The 15,704-nt window shown below is 43.1% G+C and overlaps 1 protein-coding gene across 1 annotated transcript in view; it reads left to right on the top strand.

Moving 5' to 3' along the window:
• Positions 1-15,704, top strand: part of LOC124789484 (TWiK family of potassium channels protein 7) — a 467,723-nt gene that overhangs the window by 392,025 nt on the left and 59,994 nt on the right. The window lies entirely within an intron of this gene.

Below are 15,704 nucleotides of genomic sequence, written 5' to 3'. Positions count from 1 at the left end.
CTGTAAGCTACATCTTCGGGAATCGATGTATTTGGAGAGGTGGCGCGGCCACACATGTCACCTAATCTCACGTGTCTCGATTTCTTCCTCTGTGGTGGGGGGAGGAGGGGGAGGGGGGGGGAGAGGGGAGAGTTAGGGGTGGATATGAATCAGCTGGTGTATGAAATCGTTGTGGAAACAGAAAAAGACCTCGTCGGTGAAATTAACGCCGCTGCTGATATCGTTGCGGACATGCCAGGAATTTTCGAATGAACACAACAATCAATGTTCTGACGATGTAATGCGTTCATTCAGGCCAATGGTCCCACATTCGAACAATTCCTATGAATGCCTCTGATCTAATTAGCATACTAGACTACCCTCTGAGTAAATCTTCTAGCATAAGAAACCATACTTACCCAAAGAAATATATTTGTTTCAATGTTCTGTGGTTCCTATATCAACTTAAAGGAATAGTTTCGAAATTGAAATTAGTGGTAAGGTGTTATGAGAGAAAACTGCTGAGGCTATAGGTCCCTAAGCCTACACACTACTTAATCTAACTTAAACTAACTTACGGTATGGACAACACACACACCCATGCCCGAGGGAGGACTCGAACCCCCGATGGGGGGAGCCGCGCGGATACTGACAAGACGCCATAGACCGCGCGGCGGATAGTTTCAAGACACATGTTTTATAAATATGGAATGAAAATGAAAAGGTAACATGTATAGACTTTTCTCTTTTGTTTTTGTCAGAACGCTTTTTGCGAAAAGACTGCAAAAGTATTTTGGATACATCCTGTTTTTCAGACTTCAGCACAGTGGCTCGCACCCTGATAATTGGTCTTCGAGGGTACAGTCTGAAGTACGATCCTTGAAAAAATTCGTTGTGATAATAATTCTTATTATTGTTTAAAGAGCTTTTCGTGGAAAACATTAAGGCACTCGTATTCCTCACAAATGCGGATCACAATAAACAAAAAGCTAATTAGTGCCACCGTTTTAAAATATTGAATGTAGCCATCTTAAGATAATCGTTGTTAATGTGTTGAGTACAATACTGAAGATAATTTACCGTCCTATCTATCTCTCGTATGACTATCCAAACAAGGGATAATGAGAACCTTCTCTCGGGCTGGCCGCGAGTCTTATTCAGATTAAGAGCTACTTGTTATTTTAGATAACCAATCTTCGTCATTTCCCGTTATAGTCACTGCTCTTGTAGACTCTGCTGTTATCTCAGACTTAGTCGAAATTTCTAGAAAACGCTGACTGGGAATACTGAAGTTCAGTAACACCGTTTCTATTTATATTTAAGCACGTCGTTCTCTGTACCTGGTGACGCAAATGAGTGCAATTACAGTATCTAACTAGGATCTTTGCCTTCCAGGGGCAATGATACCCTAAAGGGCAATCCAGCTACCCTACATGGGCTGCAGTGTGGTAGTACTTGTGACAGAATGAAGCTTTGAGTCTTTTTAGGTAGAGCTATTTAAATGCTATAAAGCTAGAGAGTGCAGCAAAGGAGCTCGGAGTATAGTTTTATCGAGATATTTGGTACAATGCATAGAGTAATGCACACGGGTTTCACATTCTCTTTCAACTGAATAAAATTTTCCCTTACTTCACTAAACCAATTCCTGTGACTGCGTGGATAACTTCTTTAACGAAGCCCTTTCTACTTCGATAGGGCTGCTGCTACGTTTGTAAGTCTTTCATTCGTCATGATTCTTTATTTCAGTGTGTATTCACCGGGACCACTTTTGTGATGTTGAGCTCTATAGAAACCTTTTCAGTAGCGGATGTGTCTTGTTCTGACTCCCCTTCTGTGTTAATAAGACTCACTCCCTGTTCTACTAAATAAAATATTTCTCTATACAGTAGTGGAAATAGGTATAGAAGCATGGATATTTGCAGGAAAATTGACATTGTGGGTTGGAATAGTTCTGCAAAACGTATTTGTAGTAGTATGAAATCCAGTATACTGACAAATTCAGTCAAGCAGTATCACAAATGACGTCAGTGGCACAGTATACAACAAGATACCAACGATTCAGATGGTAGAGGGTGGAACTCGGTGTAAAGACAGTCGCCTCTGTGCGGTGTCAGTGTGCGCGTACGTGTCTCTACTACAAACAGGAATCTTACACCGGGAAACCACGGCTGTGACAATACCACACGGAAATTAGTCATCATGTGATGAAAAAGCAGTAATCGCTACGAATAAGGAAATGGGACACTCTAATCCTCAAACTTCCATGAAGTTGAACTGTGAAGTACAATGACTGATAATTTCGTTAGATTGGGCGCACGATATGGACAGAACGCAAAACGTGGGCAAAGTAGAAAATTATCTAGGGCGTAGAAAGGGTTCCTTTTGCGCAAAGCAAGGGGCACAAACCGTTATTCTTCTTAACTTGTTTCTGATTCACAGGCACCAGTAATTGCCTGACGTGTACGATAATTTTGTCATGTGACAAGAATAAGAACCTTGCATCGTAGAAACAACTGCAGAAAGCCGCTCATGGACAGCGTGGATTTCAGTATTATGCACATGAACTGAGAACAGAGCAGGTAAGAATGAGCAGAAACCTTGATGGTGAAAGTTCTATGTTTTGGGGAGCCTTCTGCGCTGAAGATAAAAAAGGTAAAGATAAAAACACTAGAATGAACTCTAACATGTATCCTGAGATACCAGAGACGGAATTGATTAGAATGCATGATGACTTAGGGGACAAAAGTCTAATGGTTCAGCAAGATAATGCATGTGTGTATGTTTTTGTTACAACCAACAGTGATTTTAAGATAATGATATCGATGTCTTGCCTTGGCCTGCACGTAGCCCAGATCTGAACTCCGTGGAGGACCTTCTGGAATATTTGCAAGGCGTGTTTATCACAATGGAAGACAATTTGAAGCCATATGTGAACTGAAAAGAGCGATACGAGAAGAGTGGGGTACAATTTCACTGCAGGAACTACAAACCCTTACAAAATGAATGCAGCAGAGAATTTTTGAGTTAATTAGGAGTAACGGTGGTTGGACAAAGTACTAACAATGCAATAATATAACAGTACAGCGAATGCCTTTATGCCAATTTCGATCCACGAAATGCAAATACATTTTTTTGTCACTCATGTCATGAAATAAACTATGTAATTTCGTCATGATTGTTCATGTATTACATGTGTCTACTACTTTCATAGTAAATTTGGTACATGTATGCTTCAGACTTTGTACTATTACTTTTGTCGGACCCTGATATCCTCTACTGTTGGAATTTAATGCGGACATACAATTAGTCCTCTCACACATACCGCTTTCTTCTGGAATGGATTTCGCCTGTTTTTGGGAAACTATTTCTTCTCATTGTGTTGAGAGCATCTACGCCTGATCACTGATATTTTGTTTGTTGTACATGTAAGCCCTCCTCGAGACAGCGGCCAGAGTCTTCGCACTCTGAGCCGTGCGCTACCCGAAACAAAAAAGACTGATTATTGCTCCGAAGACTTACTCGAAAACGTTTCTCGACGGAGACGTGTTATTTCTATACGCTGCTATACATACATACTACCATGTTAAATAAGGGTCGTCAGCCTCGCTTTAACTAGCGAGAATGGTTTAAAATAATGACTTCTATACCACTAATCAATGCCCTTTGGCAATCCAACTATTTTCAGAAGACTTTGATCCGACCACTGGATCGTAAAACAAGTACCGTGAACATCACTACAGTGTCTTCAACCCGTTCATAACATCATCTCCAGAATCAAAGGTGCATAACAAAAAAATCAAATGGCACTGAGCACTATGGGACTTAGCACCTTAGGCCATCAGTCCCTTCGAACGTAGAACTACTTAAACCTAACTAACCTAAGGACATCACACAACACCCAGTCATCACGAGGCAGAGAAAATCCCTGACCCCGCCGGGAATCGAACCCGGGCGCGGGAAGCGAGAACCCTACCGCACAACTACGAGCTGCGGACGGTGTATAACAGTTTAAAGTTAGTCGGCAGAAGGGCTGCGGTTGTTGGGTTGTTTGGGGGAGGAGACCAGACAGCGAGGTTATCGGTCTCATCGGATTAGGGAAGGATGTCGGAGGTGCCATTTCAAAGAACCATCCCGACATTTGCCTGGAGCGATTTAGGGAAATCACGGAAAACCTAAATCAGGATGGCCGGACGCGGGATTGAACCATCGACCTCCCGAATGCGAGTCCAGTGTGCTAACCACTGCGCCACCTCGCTCGGTTCGGCTGAAGGACACACACGAAAACACAATTTTCCCTTAGAAAAAGTGGAATTTTATTTTCTTCTATAAGACATCAGCAAATCCTTTACTTTCTTATCGAATACCACCTAAAGGTAGCTAATGTCTCCACGTTGTAACATGAGACCTCTGTCCATCTAGCAAATCTTCGCTCATTAAATCGCTCCTTTCCTCACAAAAACCGAGAAACAATTAATTAGTCACTGATGATTGTTCACTGCCAGTTTCATACAATCAATACTTTCAAAACCTTAGCTCCATTCCCAATGGGGGCAATGACGAACCGGTCTATTCCGGGCGGCTACGCTTCGGGGTGGACAAGATAACTGGTGAGGGGGAACACAGGTTCACGCTACGGTGTAAAGTGAAACAGGGGTCGTATTGATAGTTGTCTATTCAAGGAGCCCTATACAGATCGCTCGTCGGCCTCAGGGCCACTCTGTGTTGGTGCAGACGCAGCCGATTGCGGAATACGTTGACACGCCGTCTGTGACGTTCGTTGTCTATGGGTCGCGGCCAGCAGCTACCGCGGTGCCGTGTTTGCCGCCAGCGGCGAAGAAGTTGCGCGACCCGCCAAGGTCCTCCAGAGTTGTGCCAGCTACCGATGCGCGTACTCGTTGTCCCCATGTCGTCCGCTTGGGTGCGATAGCCGACACTAGCTGCTTGATGCTGATGAGCAATGCCCAAGTCACGATGGCCGAAGACGTCTAGGTAGCTAGGAGGCCGCAAGGCCGTGCTTCTCGCAGCCGGATTGTAGACAGCTTGCAGTCCGTCAGCCAAATCTCCTCAGAGGGTGGAAGCTGGCCGCACACCAGCTTCACATCTCTGTGAAAGTCCCCCAGCCGCCCTGCCACAAGTATGGCGAGCCTGCCGCCAGAACTTGACCAGTTAATCAGTGGGCAGCCAGCCAGAAGATCTTTATCAGCAAGGGTCAATCTTGGTTTCCCTGAAACTCAAAAGCTCGTCATTCTCTCCAGTTCAAGACGCAGATAGAATGGCGGCACGACTGCATGCCGTGATCCCCTAAGATTGATTATTTATACCCTTGTAGCTACACTTCTGACGTAGCCCTACTTGTCCCACAAGGTTTGCCACATACTTGTCCTGGCACCATTTCGTAACTTGTTCTGCTAGGAGCATGGTTTTCTAGGCCCAGTTAAGGTTTCAACATGTGAGTTTCTCAGTAAAACGCAGCAGCTCAGTTACAAAATATTGCTTCACTCCTGGTCACACTGTGTTGCGGTATTAGTGGTTCTATGCGCCTCGACCATTACTGGTCTCGCAAACCCTGTCTGTCCAGAGTGTTTTGGTGTAGTGTCAACAATACTGCCCAGTTGTTTACTTGATTGGTACATCAGCCGAAATGGCTTATACTGCTGTGCCGCGGCTGGAAAAACTTTAAAAAATTCACAACGCCAAATTTTTTCGGTGCCAGCAGAGCGTACGACTCCCATCCTACTATCGTAAGAGCTGCTAGGTGACTCTTCGATTCCTCGAGCTACCAAAACCGCTCTACGAAACTAGGTTAGCATGTAGACCTTAGCTCAATCAGCCTCCAGAATAGAATATACGCATATAAGTTGGTTATTTCCTTCTACGCTCGTAATACCGAGTGATTCAAAAGTTTGAACAGATTTCAACTGTTTATTACAGACAAACTGTTAAAGGCAGAAACACGTTCCACATGTCATTGGACAGAGAAAGGTCCAAAGTTTTGACATATCTGCGGCATTGTTTGTTTGTAGCAAAATGGAGACTACACCACAAGAGAAATGATTATGTATGTTGGAATTTCCGCAAATTCAGTCCACTGTTCAAGTGCAACATGCGTTGCGCTGTCGATTCAGCAAGAAACCATATGTGCACAAGCAGATTTATGACTGGCATACAAAATTCTTGGAAGTTGATTTCATATGAAAGAGTAAGAGCACCAGTCGGCAACTCACGTCTAGTTAAAATTTCGAGCGTATCCGAGATGTGTCCACACGGAGCCGTCACAGGTCCTCAAGGCGGGCAGACCAGGAGCTTCAACTTCGTCAAAACAATGGTGTGGCGTGCTCTGAAACCGTGCCTGCATGTGAAGCCTCACAAGTTGCAGCTACTGAAACAGCTGCGCCCCTGAGAGCATAACAGAAAGTACCAACTTTGCATTTCATTTCTCCAGGATGTGGCAGAGAGCCCTTTCTCCGAACGACTAATTTTTTCGGACGAATTGACTTTTCATATACCGGGTAAAGGAAATAGCCACTATTTAAGAATTTGGGGATTACAAAATCCAGGCGTCATCGTCGGACATAAGACAGTCACCGAAATTGGATGTGTTTTGTGACGTTTCTGCTCACAAAGTTTATGGACCGTCTTTTGCTGAGGAAACTGTGACTGTTCTTCAATAAAATTCTTCAGGGTATCAGACCGCATCGTCATAATTTAAAATGCGCCAACGTTTCGGCCAGCGTTGCAGCTAGCCTTCATCAGGGCCTTACGTTAGTTAACGTAAGGCCCTGATGAAGGCTAGCTGCAACGCTGGCCGAAACGTTGGCGCATTTTAAATTATGACGATGCGGTCTGATACCCTGAAGAATTTTATTGAAGAAGACAACGGCCGCGGAAGCCTACGCTTACAAACTGTGACTGGAATGTCACACTTGTACATGCTGATCGGTTGCTTGTTTCATCAACTTCACGGAGATTGCAATTATTTCACTTTTGTGCATGACGCCACCCCGCCTCACTTTCATCTTGAAGTGCGGCGTTATTTTAACGATACTGTCCCACAACGTTGGATTGGAAGAGTTAGACAACGATATCTTGTTCATTGCTTTTGGCTTCCCACGCACCAGACCTCCCATCTTGTTATTTTGTCTGTGAGGTCAGATAAAAGACAGTCGTTTTCACACCTATGGCATTTTCTCTTGGAGACCTGAGAAATCGGAATTGTTGAAGCTGTCTATTCAATGAACAGGGATCTGTTGATTCATGTATGGAATGAAACGCTCTACCGTTTCAATGTTTCTCGAGCAACGCATGGTGCTCATGTTGAGTGTATGGTATAATGTCTGTGCGAACATGTGACTAAACCTTCCTCTATCCAGTGAAATGCGGAAAAACATTTCTATCTTTCATAGTTTGTCTATAATAAACAACTGAAATCTGTTTTCTTCTTTCACAAATGGCTTTGAGCACCATGGGACTTAACATCTGCCGGCCGGAGTGGCCGTGCAGTTCTAGGCGCTACAGTCTGAAACCGCGCAACGGCTACGGTCGCAGGTTCGAATCCTGCCTCGGGCATGGATGTTTGTCATGTCCTTAGGCTAGTTAGGTTTAATTAGTTCTAAGTTCTAGGCGACTGATGATCTCCGATGTTAAGTCGCATAGTGCTCAGCGCCATTTGAAGTATTTTTGAACTTAACATCTGAGGTCATCAGTTCCCTAGACTTAGAACTACTTAAACCTAACTAACCTAAGGACATCACACAAATCCATGCCCGAGGCAGGATTAGAACCTGTGACCGTAGCCGTTGCGCGGTTTCAGACTGAAGTGCCTAGAACCGCTCGGCCACACTGGCCGGCTTCTTCTTTCACGCTATACTTGCTGTAAGGCTCTACTTCCTGCTAAAACTTTGAGTGGTTTCTTTCCCAAGGGCTGTTAGTAAATACTGGCCATTCTGCAAAAATCACTCGCTTTTGAAACCAACAGGTTCAGCTGTGACGACAACAGACTTAGCTGGATTAAAGGAAGGAGGATCCATTACAATCAGGCTGGAGCCCCAGCCCCACGGCACTGGCATTCACAATAGTGGCGACCACTAGCTGCCGCGCGCGGCAATTCACAGACATCTTAGAATAGTTACCAGTTTGTTTGGTTTGTGGGTGGTTTATTCACTTTGGGTGGGTAGTCATGGACGCAAATTAACTAACAGCAACTACGCGTGCAAGGTTGAAGTAATAATTTTCGGCTTCTCACCAGATGCTGTTTCCCTACATTTGCCTGGCGAGTGTTTTGCCCAGCCAGGTCACTCTGTCGTTGATGGCTTTCACTGTACCTCTCATGTCGTCCTGACACAGTGGCAAGTGAGAAGCGCCAGTGACTGCAGGGCCACGAGGATGAATTATCCCCTGCGTCGATCCAGCCACAATCAAATGTGTCCTATCACACCGACAGCATGTAGAAAGTGTGGCGATAATCCAGTCACGGGAGCACGCCCGCTTACAGCATTCATCGTGGCCACAAGAGCGCCCTCCCTCACACACACCGGCTGTTTGTGTTTGAACCAGTAAACTGTCACCTCCTATTCTTTAGAAGATCCAACTCTCACATAAAACATCGTGTCTACAGAGCTATGTGTTGTACAATAATATAATTTCGCAGATGCATTCAATGGTATATGAAGGGTACATGGAAATAACGGTCAAGGTCTGTTTTACAAAAGCCTGAAGAAAACTTATTTTATTCACTCAGTGCCCATTTCTGTGTATAATTAATGGAAGTAGACGTTGGGAAATACAAAGAATGACTATTTCTTAGTAATAAAGTAGCACTATAGGCTTAAGGATAGACAATGCAATAAATAAAAGAATGTGGATATATCCAAAATAAGGACCTAATGAATAACAGCTTAAACAAGTTGTATAACTTTCATCGTAATTGTTTTCTGATCATTTGACGCGTAGTTGCAAAGTGTAGTCTCACCATTAAATATTTCTTCTGAGACACTTCTCCTGAAGGCTGATATTTACTCACCAAGTTTTTGATTTTCTTCCATTGGTAATGAGGCAAAATACTCCTGTGTTGCAGGACTCTAGACTGTTTCATTATTTACAAATCATTGACCTTTGCTCTGTTAATGTATTATGAAATCACACGCCACTGTTTGTCTTCACATTTACTTTGAGTGACGTAAATCAGATTAAAGTAGCGATGAAAAATTACTGTTCAGGACTCCAAATGATGATTCAGTTGCGTGAAGATATTTTAACAAATAAAATAATAAAGTCAGCACGTAACTTTCGTAGAGTCCGTTGTTCGACTTTCTCAGAGACACAAGCTTAGAACTTCATTGGATCTGGTATACTACAATGGACCTGTGGACACATGGCTTTTCTTCCTGTAGTACCTATTGAGAAATTCTCCCCATCTATAGCATATTCCCTTCTTGCAGTTAATAACGATGAATGCTTCAGGTTTCTTCGTAGTATTAGCAGTCCCATGCCTTTAGTTATCCGTCAGTTCACGGGTTACCTTTTAGTTTATAAGGCTCATATCCTTATCGCACTCGAGGTACGAATGACCTCTTCCTGGAGGTGTCACAGATGATCAATATCTTCTTCATGTGCACTAAGAAATGACAAAATCGGAACACAGTGCTTATGCTCAACTCTCTGAGAAAACCTCTTTTTCCGCCCTGTTTTGTATCAGCACTGAGCAATTTTATATCGGTCTCTGCTTTATTACTCAGCAATGTAATAGTTCTAACTTCGTATATAATGTGTGAGCGACTGACAAATATTTTTGGAAGGCCAGTAACATAAAGGTACAGCATTATAAGACAAAATTTTTACAAAAAAAAAAAAACATTATTGTACTCCCAATTCCCTACAAGCTGGCATTATTAACTAAATTCTGATGGGCAGAGATCGTTATTTCTGCGTAACTTCCCTAGGTGAACAGTGTGTGCAATTTTTGTCGCGAATAGAGCTAGCAGTAGAAAAGCAATAAAATAAAACGTTGTCTGATCCTGCAATTTTACTGCATGAACATCGAAAACCTAGTAAGCGATCAACTTTTTCCTTTCATCATATTGTGTGTGTCTGTGCGGGATGTCAGCGAAGAGAGGTTCCGTAAAGATATAAAATTAGGTAGGTTTGTTCCAAGTCGGTAAGTGCTCTCACTCTCAGATATTGGATGAATGTAGTCAGTGTAATATGCCTCAAGACTCACACACGGTGTCTAGCCGTAATAGTTGATTTATTGTTGTGTTCAAATGTGTGTGAAATCCTATGGGACTTAACTTCTAAGGTCATCAGTTCCTAAGCTTACACAGTATTTAACCTAATTATCCTAAGGACAAACACTCACACACCCATGCCTCCGCCGGGACCAGCCGCACAGTCCGTGACTGCAGCGCCCAGACCGCTCGGCTAATCCCGCGCGGCTTGATTTATTGTGTTAAATCTTTAACACAAGGTTATAGTTCTTGAGGAGTGGATTATGGCAACATTTTAAATTTTTGCATTCGGTCGATAACTGTATGAAATATTGACAGTCCACTTTTCATGCTCCTGAAGGCTATTAGATAGGTAATCTGCAACGTGGACCATGCCCCGGGCTACAGTTTAGTAATACAGATTGCACTTCAGCGTACGTTTCACAGGATGATACTTACACTAAACTTTCTGCATACAGATTGTCAGTGATTTCTGGTAACACAAGTTTCAGTACACACAAAAAAAAAATGAAAGAATAAACGAACAATGGACCAATTTCAATTTATAACAGTCTTCATTTTTTACAAGTCTAAGACCGCTCAGTACTGAACTCTCCCATAGTGGATTTGGAGATCATGTGAAAAATCATGCTCACCTCCAGGGTGGACTCGGGTAGGCGCGCCGGCCCCGGATCGAATCCGCCCGGCGGCTTAACGACGGCGGCCAGTGTGCCGGCCAGCCTGGATATGGTTTTTAGGCGGTTTCCCACATCCCCCTAGGTGAATACTGGGGTGGTCCCCACCTCCCGCCTCAGTTACACGACTCGCAGACATTTGATACACATTCACACAATTTCACGATTTACACAAGACGCAGACAGCTGGGGTACACTAATTCCGTCCCGTGGGGTATGGGGTGGCGGCAGGATGGGCATCTGGCCACCCCTTCACTTAACCATGCCAAATCCGTACTTAACCCTGCCGACCCTGAGCACAATGCGGGACAAAGGCAGTAGCGAAAGAAAGAAAGAAAGAAAGAAAGTGAAAAATCGTGCTCAGGAGTCAGTAAAGAGATGTCGTTAGGCTGTGATTAAAACGCTTTAGCACGTCCACAGAACATTATGGCCCCCACTCTAATTTAGAAAGAGGATGTCAAATGCCAGGTGGAAAAGGGCGTGCTGCGATTTAAAAAGAATATAGTAGGTGCTGCATGTTCTAACAAATGGCTCGGTTTACCTCGTGCGTGAAGGAAGGAGGAAGCCGCAGATTTAAACGATAGTTTGCAACAACCAGATGGCAGAGAAATATATCGTGGAAACTTGAAAGCTCTGCCACCTGCTCAGTTTGTAAACAAAGGGCTGCTTTGCGTATAGAAACCGGTCACGGCGTACTTTATCCAGAAGCCATCAGCTTCAGCTGCAGTATGGGGATACATTAACACTTCACTAGACTCAGTAAATTACTAGCCTTAGATAATGTTGAATTTGTGAAAAGGATTTTCATAGACCGTTACCAGTCACAAAATTTGTTGCCTGGTTTAAATTGTTTAACGAAGCAACATGTTTCGAGGTATAACCATTATCACGCTACATTTAATAAAATTATATACAGGTATTAAAGTAGTTCTGTACAGTTCTGGTGTGTGTCGTCATCGTGCGGAGAAAGTGAAGGAAAATGTAATACGAGGGAATATTCACTGCGTTTGTTGGTCTGCTGACCATGTGGTGAATTTTAAACAATCACTCAATTTGTCCACATGAAATGGCTGTCTTCTTACGGTGTGTGTAGCTATGTCCATTTCTACGGCTTCTTGGATTTTGTTAATCACTGTTCTTAACCTGGCAATGGACACTTAAACCACGCATCAACTGTGCTTCTCCGTGGAAACAATATGGCGGTCAAAACAAAGCTTGTTTTAATTATCGATATGTCGAGCCAGGTGGTGATGTCTGGTTTGTGGGCCGCTCAATTGCGCGGTCATCAGCGCCTATACGAAGTCCAAGTTTTTATACAATCCAATTTTTTCACAATAAAATGTAACCACTCTCACGAATGATGATGAAATGATGAGGACAACTCAAACACCCAGTGCCTGGGCAGAGAAAATCCCCAACCAAGCCCGGAATCGAACATGGGACCTCGTGATCCAGAGGCAGCAACGCTAGCCACTTTTTTTTTTTTTTTTCTCCCTTGTGTTTGGTCGTTGCGGACGTCGCAAGACATCCTGTTCAAGTTCGGTGGTTGATCCTTCCACTCAGTTTTTTTAATTACAGAGGCCAACCGGGTCTCTGACCGAACACGCTGAGCTGCCGTGCCGGCATCACTAGACCACGAGCTGCGGTCGGCGATCCAACTGTTATCAATCACTCGTAATGAGTTCTGCACGACCTTCTGTCGCCTGTATCATGTCGGTCGACGAAATACGCCACAATAAAAGGGACTGTGACAGTTTGATGTTAAAAATGACAGTATAAAAATTGTTTTAAGGAACGACGAAGGTACAGCTGTTGGAACGCAGATTCACAAATATTCTTATGTGTTACGTATTTTCTGTTTTAAAAGTTTTAAATTGAAGTTGATGGAGAAATGTGAGTGCTTGAAATCTAAAATTTCGTTTAGGCTCACTTTTTCCCACTTTTGGCCATGGATGAAATTTCTTTTTCCTCCAAGATTCCCATTCTCTAGCGCTTCTCTAAAGTATGCGAAACTTTATGATCGTTGTCATGTTTCATTTATGAATTTAAAATTATGCGTTTGCTTTGTATTTAATTAATAACTTCACACCTAAGAAAATGAATTATCTTCAGTTACTGCTTCCTTACACTGCGAAAACAACAGTAACATTCATAACTATAGTACTACAAGGAGACATGACAAATTACCCATCATTCAACCTGTGTGCGGCACAGAAAGAAGTGAGGCATTCAGTCATAAAGATCTTTGACCACTTACACACAGATATAATACATTATAAAATTAACTTCAAACGAAAACTGAAATAAAATCTGACTGACAACTAACTCCTCCAACTTCACAGAATAATTTTGGATTGGGTAATAATATATCTTTGGTAAAATGTCACCATGCTGCTGTAGTTATTTACAGAGAAGGTACACTGTAATTGTAAAACTGATTCGCTCTACATTACAGAGAGAGATCGCAGTTATGAGCCATAGAACTAAATTAATTAATCGTTGTCTAGAGATCTGAGAGTCGTCCTCGTCGAGCACTTCAGCAGTAGAACACGAGGTGTTGGCCACCGTTGACACGACCGAACCAAAAAATGTCTTGCACGCCGACAAACTGTGTGAGCCTTTGACTAACAAAGTGCTATTCTGTTCAAGCAAAAGGGCATAAGCAGATGTCACACAAAAATAATTTTTCCACCTTTCTAATATGCAGTCTTTCTGAGTCTAATTATTCCAATTTGAAACGGGTAGATGGACAGAAAACTTAAACGTTTTGGCAATTAAACTCTCTATTTTTTGCTCTCTTGATAGAGCCTCAACCCTCGTTTGGAAATTATCTATGACAGACCAGATAGACAGCTGCACACCACGATATCGCACATGTCGGATTTCTGACTCTCTCACCATCCCAAGCACCAGTTTCTTCCCATAAATGGTCGTGAGTAACGCGTTAAATGTGTGATAGCTCACTCCTATCAGAAGTAGTCGAATGACGTAGAAGCAGCTGACAGACGACAACCACGTGCCGGCCGGTGTGGTCGTGCGGTTCTAGGCGCTTCAGTCCGGAACCGCGGGACTGCTACGGTCGCAGGTTCGAATCCTGCCTCGGGCATGGATGTGTGTGATGTCCTTAGGTTAGTTAGGTTTAAGTAGTTCTAAGTTCTAGGGGACTGATGGCCACGGATGTTAAGTCGCATAGTGCTCAGAGCCATTTGAACCATTTGACAACCACGTGTGGTGGAGGGTACGTCTGGTACACTACCCCCCCCCCCCCACCCCCACCCCACCTCCATTCCGCTTTTGCCTGCCCCATTCGCGGATGGCTCATGAAAAAATACCCGTAAGAGCTCTCAATATCCGTACGAGCTCCTATTTCTTTGATCTTCTCGTCGTGGCTATTTCGCGAAGTGTATGTGGAAGAAAGTAAGACGTTGCTCGACTCTTCCTCGAACGTACGTGATGGGAAATTCAACAGTAAACTTACACATACATCATTCACAACGCCTTTCTTGGGGCGCACGCCATTGGAGGTGTTTTTGAGCATCTTCATAACTCTCTCGCTAGTAACTTGAGCTACTCATCTAATCTCCAGATTTCTTTTACTCTCTTCTTGTCTGAACTATTTAACGTCTATGTTTCACATTCATGAAACACTCCACTCCAGGAAAATACTTTCAGAAGAGGTTCACAATAATTACATTTACATTAGATGTTATCCTTTATCCATTTATCAGAAAATGTTTTCTTGATGCTGTCACTGGAATTTTACAGCTTCTATACTTTGGCCAACGCCAGTTATTCTCCTCCACGAATGGGAAAATTCATTTACTACTTTTAGCGTCTAATCTCATTATCTAATAATCATCTTGTGGATATTCCAGTTCTTATTTCCGTGTTTGATAAGAAAAAAAATGGTTCAAATGGCTCTGAGCACTATGGGACTTAACATCTATGGTCATCAGTCCCCTAGAACTTAGAACTACGTAAACCTAACTAACCTAAGGACATCACACAACACCCAGCCATCACGAGGCAGAGAAAATCCCTGACCCCGCCGGGAATCGAACCCGGGAACCCGGGCGTGGGAAGCGAGAACGCTACCGCACGACCACGAGATGCGGGCTGTCAAGAAAAACCGGAAAGGAATACCACCTTATGAAAGACTGTTTCATAGTTTTGTTTTCATCCAGACACGTTTCGGCACTTTTTGTGCTATATTCATTGGTTTATTTGTTTATTTTCTTTCTCACATTAAGCAATTAGTTGTGTGTATTGATAGCTTTAAATCAGCTCAACAAACTATAGTGTGTCATAGTTTCTGATGTTCAGGAGTTCGTTCCCCTGGTTTGTGTCGAGTTAACGAATTTATTTCTTTCGCTGTTGTCGTTACTATGACAAGCTGTAGTTTTAAAGCTACCATCATTAGTCCAGTCAACGAATGAAAATAAGCGAAGAAATCCGCGAAGTCGTAGTTTTTTAAACAATGGTAGGGAGAAATGAAAGAGCATACTAAAAATCCTGACCGTTCGGGTATGGACGTGGGGTTCGGGGGCGTTTAAAGGTCACACTATAAGATTGAGAGGCACCCACATGCCTTGCTCATACTGTGGCATCAAGCAGTCAGGCCTGCAAGATGAGTAGTCTGCCAAGCGAGTGGATTCATTCTTATTTATCAAGTAACATGAGCTCTAGTACTCACAATTAAGTTACAAATTATTCTCCTGTTTGAATATTACGCAACGGAAACGGAAACGCACTTCTGACTATCAGTAATTTACACAACTCTGACTGTTCACTACCCACTGGCAATACCACATTTTCTTTCTTATTTAAC

Source organism: Schistocerca piceifrons, chromosome 3 (genome assembly GCF_021461385.2).
Source record: "Schistocerca piceifrons isolate TAMUIC-IGC-003096 chromosome 3, iqSchPice1.1, whole genome shotgun sequence".
NCBI lineage: Eukaryota > Metazoa > Arthropoda > Insecta > Orthoptera > Acrididae > Schistocerca > Schistocerca piceifrons.
This window is presented reverse-complemented; position numbering and strand designations above follow the sequence as displayed.